The sequence below is a fragment of the Tachypleus tridentatus genome, chromosome 12, assembly GCF_004210375.1.
Source record: "Tachypleus tridentatus isolate NWPU-2018 chromosome 12, ASM421037v1, whole genome shotgun sequence".
In the NCBI taxonomy this organism is placed as follows: Eukaryota; Metazoa; Arthropoda; class Merostomata; order Xiphosura; family Limulidae; genus Tachypleus; species Tachypleus tridentatus.
The window spans coordinates 87,444,680-87,457,028 of record NC_134836.1 but is presented as its reverse complement, the minus strand read 5'-3'; positions in this window follow the sequence as shown (position 1 = coordinate 87,457,028).

The window sequence follows — 12,349 nt, the reverse complement described above, 5'->3', positions numbered from 1 at the left end:
TATCGTGCCTGCCTATGGAGCCATTAAAAAAAAGCATCAACTGTACAACAACACCGTAGGAGCATTAAAAGTAATGGGTCAAATCCAGTTAACCAGCGTGATAGGAGTAGCCGAAGAGTTGCCGTCAGATATTGTTAACTTTCTGCTTTTCCTCTGGTCACTCAGTGCACACAGTTTTAGGTAGGTTTGTTTTAGATCCAAAGCAAAAAACTAATAAAGCTTTACACCCTTGTGCAAATTAATTGAAACAAATGGTCATTTTACAATATTTTCAGCATGGCGGCTGTTGTAGGACCCGCTGATTTCCAGATATTTTGAGGAATATTACGTCATTCGAAATTGCTTTAGAAGAGCGAGGAGACCAGTCAAAAACAACTTCTTACCAACTCAATGAAGAAAAAACGGTATCAATGGGGTCTGAAATACAAGAACTGGACGCAAGAACAATGGAGGAGGGTGTTATTCAGTGAGGAGACTCATTTCTTCGTACAGGGTTAAAGAAGTCTGCATGTTCGCAGATCTCCAAGTGATAAAACTTCGAGAATCTCACATCAATCAGTTCGTAAAACATCCCTTGAAGAAGATGTTTTGGAGCTTTTTAAGCTACTATGGCATCGCAGGCTTACATATCATAGAAGGTATGATGCGAGGACCACAGTACATTGAAGTTTTGCAGAGAAGAGTCGTTCCAGAATTGAAAAAGAGATTTCCAGATGGATCTGGCATTTTTCAGCAAGATCTGACTCCGTGCCACACATCGAAACTTGTGAAGAATTTTATGACTACAACGCGAATAAAGGTGCTGGACTGGCATGGAAACTCTCCGGACTTAAATCCTATTGAAAATCTTTGGGCGATTTGTAAAGAAAAACTTCTGGGAAAAGACTGTACTACGAAAGATAAGCTAATTGAGGCCATAATTGAAGTGTGGTATCGCGATTCAAAAATTAGTAAAGATTGCAGTCAACTCATGGCCTTGATGCCAAAGAGGATTAATGATCCTCTGAAAATTAAAGGCAGTCATATCATGTATTAATTTGTGAGTAATTTTTGGATTCTCAGAAATAAAACGCAAAACATTGAAAAAAGTCGTAATTTTTCGTCTTGTTTCAATTAATTTGCTCAAGGGTGTACACGTGAAATAAAAATTTGACGTTAAAAAAGCTAAGAAATTCTTGTTGTAATCACATTTCTCATAAAAACTACAAAAGTAGAAGTAGAATAATTATAGATTCTAACATCCTGTGAAAACACTAGAGCTTTAATCGTTCTTCAAAAAATGTGATAATTGAACACTTCATGTTAATAATTGTTTTTAATGTACTTATGTTTTAATTTGATGTTTAGAACGTAAGGCTTTTTTATGTATTTGTTTTCCAGTTAGTGGTACTTTTGCTGATTGTGTTGAGACAGAAGGAAAATTCAAACCACAAAGGATGGCATCTCAAATAAAAACCAAGTGAAACTGCGAAATATCAGAAAAATGTGCCACCCATCCCAGTGGTATACAGTATTTCAGCCGACTAGCAACGCTAGAAACCCGGTTTCTATACCCGTGATGAACAGAGCATAGGTAGCCCATTGTGTAACTTCGTGCTTAACTTCAAACAAAACAGAAAAATCTAAAAAATTGTCACTATGGAAAGTATTTGTAATTTTTTCTTTGCTTATTGTGGTAAACATATTTGATATTTTGAAGTCTTGAAAATATTACGTTCGTACTTACAAGTAAAGCGCCTGGCATGGCCAGGTGATTAAGGCATTCGACTCATAATCTGAGGGTCGTGGGTTTGAATCCCCGTCCCATCGAACATACTTGCCCTTTCTAGTCATACACTGCAAAATTAGGGACGCTTAGCGCAGGTAGCCCTCGTGTAACATTGTGCAAAATTCAATTCAACTTAAAGGTAAATATTTTAATCAGACCTTTACAAAGTTTGTTTGTTTGTTTTGGAATTTCGCACAAAGCTACTCGAAGGCTATCTGTGCTAGCCGTCCCTAATTTAGCAGTGTAAGACTAGAGGGAAGGCAGATAGTCATCACCACCCACCGCCAACTCTTGGGCTACTCTTTACCAACGAATAGTGGGATTGACCGTCACATTATAACCCCCACGGCTGGGAGGACGAGCATGTTTTGGGCGACTCGGGCGCGAACCCGCGACCCTCAGATTGCGAAGTGCACACCTTAACGCGCTAGGCCATGCCAGGCCCATTACGAAGTTTAAACATTAACCCTAAATAAACAAAAGTATGCACGATTCTTGAAAAAAATTAAAGAGACGATTATTATTAAGTTTTAAAGTTTGGTTTATGTTTGTGTTTTTGGAACTTTGATGGCCTTAATGATTCGATCTTCTATCAATTCAACAATGTATTGTCGATAGTTTTTATTTCAACATTTTCCAAGATTGCGATTCGTCTAGGACCTATTAGATAACATGGATTCTTTCAACAGTTTGTCTCTTCGGTTGATCAGAGGCAAGCCTGTAGGCTTATAACGCTAAAGATTGGATTTCTGTACTTGAAGTGAGTATAGCGAAGATAGCCCATTGTGTAGTTTTGTGTTTAACAGTAAATAAATCCAACAACTTGATCGTTGTTTATTTGTTATTCTTGTACTAAAATTCTTGCAAAGCTTTTGAATCAGTGTAGATTAACAATTGTATTTTTCAGTCATTTATATAAAACTATCAAATGATATCTCATCTAGCAATGTAATTGCTAATAAACCATTGATAAAGATGCTAGACATTGTTATCACCAGTATATTTTCTGTTTGGGTTAGCTAATTTTAGTGACAATAGTAACTTCTTACTTGTAAAGATGTTTTAATAATGAATATTTATTGCCAGAACCATTTTAATAAAAGTTTGTTATTTTTAACAAAAACATTAAGTATCGAAGATTGGTTTGATTTGTTTTGAATTTCGCGCAAAGCTACACCAGGGCTATCTGCGCTAGTCGTCCCTAATTTAGCAGTGTAAGACTAGAGGGAAGGCAGCTAGTCATCTCCATCCACCACCAACTACTCTTTAATCAACGAATAGTGGGATTGACTGTAGCATTATAAAGCTCCCACAGTCGAGTGCCTTAACCATCTGGCGATGCCGAGCCTAAGTATCGAGGGATAATCATTGCTAAGCACAAGGTTTAAAAATTAATTAAACAAGAAAAACTTTAATGTGTGTTTCTTCATATTTTACTTTCAAGTTATTTTGATGTGGTATACTTAATTCTATGTTAATACGAGATACTCAATTTGTAAATACGGCAGAAATGTCTTGTCACATGATATGATTTTTTTATCTTATATTCAAATTAATGGCTGGATGAAATACATACACTGCTGGCCAAAATCTTAAAACCAATGAACATAAAGAAAAAATATGCATTTTGCGTTGTTAGACTCAACCACTTATTTGAGTAGAGCTTCGAAAGATGGAAATAAGAAAAGGGGAAATAAAAATAAAAACCTTTTTAGCATTTAATATGGAAAATGTAAACACTATCATATGAGCCTAAATACAAGCTGGTCAAAAGTTTAAGACCATACTGAAAGGAAGCGTTAATCAGTAAACACGTAACGAAATTTAGTAATTTGTGTTCAAGCATTAGCGTTGTCAATATCTCCCACTGACATCTCCTGTATTATATTGGGTAAAAACATTGCATAGGCTAAAAGTTGACAAAGTTTGAACGTAGCAGAATTGTTGAGCTGCAAAAGCAAGGTCTCTCTCAACGTGCCATTCCTGGCAAGATTGGGCGTAGTAAAACTGCTGTTGCAAATTTCTTAAAGACCCTGAGGGATACGGAACGAGAATTTCAAATGGTCGGTTCAAGAAAATTTCGCCGGCGTTAAGCAGGAGGATTCGAAGGGTTGTCCGGCACGACACCAGCCGATCGTCGAACCTTATGGATGCAGAATGCATTTCAAGAACAATAAAACGGCATATACGAAAGAAAAGCTTTAAAAACCGTAAACGTCTTCAAAGGCCACGCTTCCTTCCACACTACGAAACAGCTCGGTTAAACTTTGCTGAGAAATACCAAACATGGGACGTAGAAGATTGGACAAAGGTTTTGTTCTCTGATGAGAAATAATATAACCTGGATGGTCCAAATTGCTTCCAACATTTCTGTCACGATAAGGATATCCCACCGGAGTAATTTTCTACTCGACACAGTGGAGGAGGTTCACCATGATCTGGGGTGCTTTCTCCTTCCATGGAACAATGGAGCTTCAGGTTATAGAGGGTCGTCAAACAGTAGCTGGCTACATTGGCATGTTGGAGAGAGCATCCTTATTGACTGAACGCCCTCGCTTGTGTGGAAATGACTGGATCTTTCAGCAGGACAACGCTGCAATCCACAATGCCCGCAAGACAAAGGACTTTTTCATGGCGAATAACGTGATTCTTTTGGACCATCCAGCAGTGTTCACCCGAACTGAACCCCATTGAAAATGTTTTGGGGATGGATGGCAAGGGAAGTCTATAGAAATGGACATCAATTCCAAACAGTGGATGATTTTCGTGAAGCCATCTTCACCACTTGGAATAACATTCCAGCCAGCCTTCTGCAAACGCTTATATCGACCATGCCAAGCGAATGTTTGAAGTTATTCGCAATGACTGCCGTGCAACTCACTACTTAGACCTCTTGTTGGTCATTTCCTACCCTGTTTAGATCTTCTTTTTGGTATGGTCTTAAACTTTTGACAAGCTAGTATTTAAGCTAATTTCATAGTGTTCACATTTTTCCTACTAAAAGCTAGAAAACGTTTTTATTTATATTTTTAATTTTCTTATTTTCATCTTTCAAAGCTTTACTCAAATAAGTGGTTGAGTCTAACAATGCAAAATGCATATTTTTTCCTTTTTGTTCATTGGCCTTAAGATTTTGGCCAGCAGTGCAAATGATTAGTGAAAATAAAAGTGACGTAAATGACTTAGATTACATACTTGAACCAGAAGGGAAAATGGAATTTGGTTGTTTTAACCGAAAGTTGCATAACGGCTTTTTCATTCCGTGCATCAGGGAAATCGAGCTCTGAATTTTAGCATTGCAATGTGCTTGTATAAAAGTGCCTACCAATAATCAATTGGCAGATGGTAAAGTTGTTAAAAAAGTCAGTTATTTTGCCTTGGAAGTTCCTGAAGACACTTGATAGAAACCTCTGATTCTTCTTGGAGCTATTTTCTGGTGGGTCAGCAACAAATTCTAAACTTTCTATCTAGGGATGCTTCGAATAATTGTATTGTTAATGGAAATAGCATTTTCAGTGTCTCAATAATCTCTAAACATCTCGATAGGTCAAAAGAAGGTTATAATACTATAGAGTAAAATATAAAATGGTGTAACATTGTGCAATAAATGTTATTATAGACAAAACAATGTTTATATTACACGATAAAATGTCTTGAAAAATTAAAATGATTTCACTTGTTTCAGCAGCTTCTGCTACCATCATCGTTTGATATAATTTTTTGTTTACTAAAGTCCCCGTAGAAGGCGCTATTAAATGTTTACACTAAATATTAATCCAAGCTTCTATTTCCCCGGTTGAAATTGTTCACATTAGTAATTTAACGAAAGTATGTGTTAAAAATTCTTTATGCCAGTTTAATGAGAAATATTGTGAACAAAATACTGAGTTTAGCCACTGATTCTCCTCTATTGCTTTTCTGTGATTTTTATATGGATTATTTTGGATGTATTGCTCTTGATAAAGTAATTTTAAACCTGATTGTTGGATTAGATTTATTGATGACACCTTCTTGGTTTGATAACATGAATATAAGTAATTAATACTTTCTGATTACCTAAATAACGTTGATCCTTCTTAAGTTATTCAATTTATATGTGACATCATTAAAGTACAAACAAACTGAGACTATGTTTCTCCAGTGTCAAGGATGTACATGCTGTAATAACGTTCTTGTTTCATCTCATTGGTGTACTTGTTAAGGGCACCTTTCTTTAAAAAAGAAAATCTATAGTTTCCTTATTATTTCGTTTGTGTTTGATTCGGCATGAAGAAGTCGTAATGGCGCTTGAGAAGTGATCTAAGGGTCGCGGGCTCGAATTGCCATCCCATTAAATATGCTTGCTCTTTCGTCAGTGTAGGCGTTATAAGGTGACGGTCAATTCCTTATTCTTCAGAATAAGAGTAGCCCAAAAGTTGGCGGTGAGTGGTAATGACTAATTGCTTTCTTTATTTCACGGCTAAATTAAGGACGGCTAATGTAAATTTATGCGAAATCTACAACAAAAGTTTTTGGAAAAAATTAATGAAGTATATAAGCAACATCTAGGACTAAATGAAGTTGGATTTTTTTATATTTTTTTATTCTGTTGTGGATGTTTAACGTTTCATTTCTTTAAAAAAAATCAATAATAATTGAAAATATTAATTACAAAACCTGTCTTTGTTAATTCATCATTGACTTCGCTAACGATACACTAAATAAGTGACAGTTAATATGCTTTTGTCCCTACGACTTCACTGATTCAAAATGAATCTGTGCTTTCATTATTGAGCAAACTCACCAAAAATTTACTGTAAATATTTGTTCCTTTTTTTAAATTTTGATATAATTCTATTGTTATCGTAACACGCGTTATTATAAAATTGGTAGTAGTTGATAATATGTACATGAAAAAATATTTATCATAAACTTTAGCAGAAACATGTATTTTATAGATGAAGTCGAACACTTCGTCTGTTTTATTATATAGCGATCGTCATCATTCTGTTCAAACACAGATGAGAAACGTTTTAATTTGTTACGGTAAAACATTGTGAATGACAGTGTGAATGTAAATGTGAAATAAGCCAATGTGCAGTTTCTGAAAATTAGGTTATGTTGAGTAAACATGATTCGAAGCTAATTATTTATTTACGTTTATTTAACTTATTTCTTGGTCTACCAGATTAAATTTAAATTATTTCCTCTATTCATATTTCCACAGTGCATTATTAATACTTTGCTTAAAGGCGTTTGGTAGTATTCACATTGAACACTAGATGAAGCTACGAACTCATTTCAACTTATGCGCTTGTAAAATGTTTGCTTGTTTACAGCTGCGCCACAGGCTATCTGTGCTCTTTCTACCACAGGTATCAAAACTCGGTTTCTAGCAGGAAGGGTGTTGTGAAAGATATTTCCGGACGATACGTATGTGGCTAGTTCTTAAATAAAAAAACGTTTTGAGAGAATTTTTGCTGAAGCACTGCGTGATTTATTTACTCTTTCTTGATGACGAGAAACTCTCTTAAATTTTTTTTTCGAAATATAAAGAACTAAATGATCTACAGAAACAAAACGTAATCTAGACTACCAACTGGTCAGCTGCATTCAACCAGACCTTTATGGACTCATACAACGTAACATCAATCAACTCAATAGTAAGAACGACAAGGTAAAGAAGGTCTGCCACAAAAAGAAACTAGATAAACTAAGGTGTCAACAACAAAACACGACGAACCACCAACAAACCTCGTATTTAACAGATATGACCGAAAATTAAGCAAGGAAGTGATAAACTTCGCAGTAACATCTAGAAATATTCCATCCATCGAAATGAAAGTCTGCCTGGAAGACCTAGCTAGAAGACTGGTAATCCACTCTAGACAAACTGAAAACACCAACAAAACAACGAAAATCAACCGTAAAGAAGAATACAACTTCGACAACAATTCCATCGACAACTAATAACCTATCTTTTCAGGTAGAACTGAAAACAGCTATTGAACCGAAACACCTCAAAACAGTATCTTAAATAACCTTTCTAAAGAATTTTCACACAAAACTATCAACATAATTTCACAGAAAAGAAATGTAAAAAACAACCTTTACAAAAAGATATTAATTCTATAAAAAAATTAAAATAAAACAACAACATCAAAATTCTAAAAGCAAATAAAGGCAATACTATTGTTATAATGAACATAAATAAATACATTCAAAAAATGAACAACATCTTGTCAGATACAAACAAATTTAAACTACTAAACACAAATCTCACAAAAACACATGAAAAACAGTTCAACAAAATACTACTACAAATGAAAAACCAACACAATCTCAAAAAAACATTTATTCTTATCTACGAAAGACCAACTCATGCACACCACAACTATACGGCACCCCCAAACCTCGCAAACCTGATTGTTCACTACGACCCATAATGTCGACCGATGAATCATTTAACTACAACCTCAGTAAATATATAGCATGGGCATTTTCTAAATATGTAACATTAGCCGGCTCCTTTTCGCATGCTATTTTAACTTTAAATATATTCTTAATCAACTAAACCATAAATCCTTAATGACCAGTTTTGATGTAATCTCCCTCTTCACAGAAGTCCCAACAACTAAAGCCTGCAAGATAGCTTTAGAACTTTATATCCAATACTCCAACCCATTGATACACATCCCCAGCATCCGTTCAGCAACTCGTATAGAATTCACTACCACCAAAATTAACTTTATGTTCAATAACCAAAACTACCTACCAATAAATGGCCTCAAGTATGGGGAATCCCGTGTCACCAGTTGTAGCCAATCAACTCAGCGATCAATTCAGCCTAACACCCACCACTATACTGGTACAGGTATGTTGATGATACAATTGCTGGATTCACATCTACAGAACACACACTTAGTTTTTCAATCACGTCAACTCGATACACCCTAGCATTAAGTTCACCTGTTAACAGGGAAAAAAACGAACCAAATAGAATTTCTTAACCTAAAAATTACTAGAAACAGAAATCTACTGAAGAATCACCCATACTGGATTATACATTCCCTGGGACTCAGTACATGAAACAAAACAAAAACTCAACTTATTAAGAAATCAAATAAACACAGCCACAAAGCTATGCTACACGATAAAATTAACACTGAAATCAACAAAATAAAACAACACTTCATCAATATCAACACATTTCCTCAAAAAGCCGTGGAAAAAATTATACACACACACATAGACCAACAACAAACAAACAACAATAAATCCCAAGATAAAATAAACTACAAAACCTTATACTGCTGCGTAACATATGTTCCCACAATAAATCCCAAGATAAAATAAACTACAAAACCTTATACTGCTGCGTAACATATGTTCCCACAATAAATCCCAAGATAAAATAAACTACAAAACCTTATACTGCTGCGTAACATATGTTCCCGAAATCAGGAACAAAATAACTAACATTTGGAAAAACCTTTAACAAAACATAAAGTTCCAGTAAACTTAAAATTTATTCAAAAACCAGGTACAAAACTAAAGTCCATACTATGTAAAAATTACACTGACAAACACAACACCAACATAATTTATGAAATACAATGCAACAGCTGCCACCACTTCTATATTGGAGAAACGAGCAGAAAAATAGAAGCTATTTTCAAAGAACACAAAAAAAATACCCTTCACACGTTTCTGAACACTGCAAATCAAATAAACACAACATAACCTTAGAAAACACCCACATATTAAGTAGGGAAACAAACATAAACAAACGCAAAATCAAAGAAGCCCTACTTATACAGCAACTAAATCCAAAATTAAACCAATATAAAGGAACACATTTATACCTATACTAACTAATAACCTAACATCCACCTGCAATGCCCCTTACAATCCGGTACCCGTTTATACTCTCGTCCCTAAGACATGTGTCTGTCAACGGTCACATTCAAACACTCTTTCTTTCTTAACCTGAGGATGGCCTAGGAAGGTCGAAACGTTGTTCTCTCCTTATCAGTAAAAGAGTTAATACCCATACCGGCCGTTCTGAAATATTTTTTTACTCTCTTTTCATAAACATGTTCAACGTTTAAGCCTGGGTTCCCTGGACAATTGAGGTTTCACGCCCACTCCACGATCTCCGTTGTCCCTAATGGCACTCGTCTCTTTAGATAGTAAATTATATATTTATTCGGTTAATCTGGATATCTAGAAAATATAATTTACTATTGTCTTCACTTTCATGATGGAATTTTATGGAAAAATATTGTCAAAAATTTAGTAAATTTGGAAAATCATCTGCATGTTCATTTCCACGAAAAACAGTCATTTTTAGTGGAAGAGGAACAAGTTTGCATAGGTAAGCCCTGGAGGTAATCTCACCACTATGCCAAATATCTGGTCATCAAGCTGACCACTAAAGACAAAGTGATATTATCTAAGGGCTAGTTTGAATAACTTTTCATGTTATCGTCAGTGGATTGGCAATTGTTATTAGGAAACGAGTTGTTTAAACACGCCTGAACAGTTTTTCAAGCAGTGTATTTAATGTGAAAACTAGTTACGATGTAACTGGGGTCAGGAAATTGGAATATTTCATAAAGGCTAAAGATTCTAAGATGACGACTAAAAACTCATCAGGCTTGGGAGCCAATACTATATATATATATATATACTATATAAGATGAGTGTTACTGAAGTGCTAATTATTTACTACGAATTAACACTAATTCTTACATTATGCTAAGGTTAGCAACCGCTAGAAGAAAGTTTTTCAAAATTATTACTAAACATAATACTGTGATTTTAAATTTCTAAAAACATAAGTTGGACAGTACATTCTGACACTTTTTAGGAATTTGAAATGAGTAGTGTTGTGAAGGATTTGGGCCATTTTACAAATATAGTCACATATATTTAGCAGAGCAACAAATAGCACATAATTTGCTAAATGTAGTTTTAACGTCGGTGAGATTTTTAAAATGATCATAGTCAATCGAGGAGAAAGAATATTTATTTTCATCATTTTGTAGAGTGAGCTACAAAATGTTGTTTCTCTTAAAGACGACCCGGCATGGCCAGGTGGTTAAGGCACTCGACTCGTAATCTGAGGGTCACGGGTTCGAATCCCCGTCGCACCAAACATGCTCGCCCTTTCAGCCGTGGGGGCGTTATAATGTGACGGTCAATCCCACTATTCGTTCGTAAAAGAGTAGCCCAAGAATTGGTGGTGGGTGGTGATGATTAGCTGCCTTCCCTCTTGTCTTACACTGTTAAAATAGGGACGGTTAGCGCAAATAGCACTCGTGTAGCTTTGCGCGAAATTCAAAACAAACCAAACCATGCTCTGCGGAGCCATTGGGCTTCGCCATAGTTATCTGGGACTCCGTCAGGAAATTTTAAAATGTTAATATTTTTTTCTAAAACTGTGTGTGTGTGTGTTTTTTTTCTTATAGCAAAGCCACATCGGGCTATTTGCTAAGTCTACCGAGAGGTTTCTAAAACTATAAAATTGAATCAGAATACGTTGTACGAAAGAGTAAAATATATCTTTAATAAAACACGTTTATCGCGCATTGAGCTTTTTTTGGGAAGTTCTCGCAGTGAAAGGGTTAATACAATCTCAATTAACTTCGACAGTGGCACTACTGGATGCTAGTAGATATGGCACCGTGTCAAGATCGCATGTGACATTGAAGGTGCAAGATAGCTTAAAATTTTTCGTATGAAACATCGGGCAACCCAAGATAGCGATGCCAACTGTCTTTTAAAAGCCAGATCTGGATTAGCGGGTAGATCTTGAACGAAATGAAGTATCAGAAGACGTAAAACGCGTATTGAGTGATGTCATAAAAATAGTTAATCTTTCAAAATCAAGACCACTTAATGCGAGGATCTTAAGTTTACTCTGTGACGATATGGAAAGCTTGCATAAAAATATGCTGTTTCATAATGAAGTCCGATGGCTTTCGCGGGAATAAGTGCTTGCTCGGTTTTACGAACTGCGTAAGAAGATAGGATACTTTTTATCTGAATGCCATTTTGAACTTGTATACAAATTAAAGGACAGAAAATAGATCACCTTTTGGACGTATTTACCTATCCAAATGAAGTGAATGTTACAATGCAGGGTACCAGGGTAACGTACTTCAAAACTCAGAGTGAAATCGAAGCGCTTCAACGTAAACTAAAACTTTGGGGTGAATGTATACTTATGGAAGGACTTGATTGCTTTGAAAATCTCAGTTTTTTTTCTTATGAATGAAATTTCCTTCAGTAAAGATGCAAATGTTTCAGTCTTGCAGCACATATCTGATTCGTGCACAACTATTGGGGAGCACTTCTCTCCTCATTTAAAAAAAATTTCTGTGATTTCAAAATCCCTTTGTTGACTCTGCAAATACTAACGATTTGCCTTTGAAAGAGAAAGAACAGCTTATAGAAATTTCAACTAATTACACCCGAATAACAAAATTTTAGCAGGATGAAATCGCACAATTTTGGATTCAAATGGCCATGGAATACACTGAAATAAATAACAGAGCTTTGAAAATGTTGCTGTGTTTTCTAACAACATATCTTTGT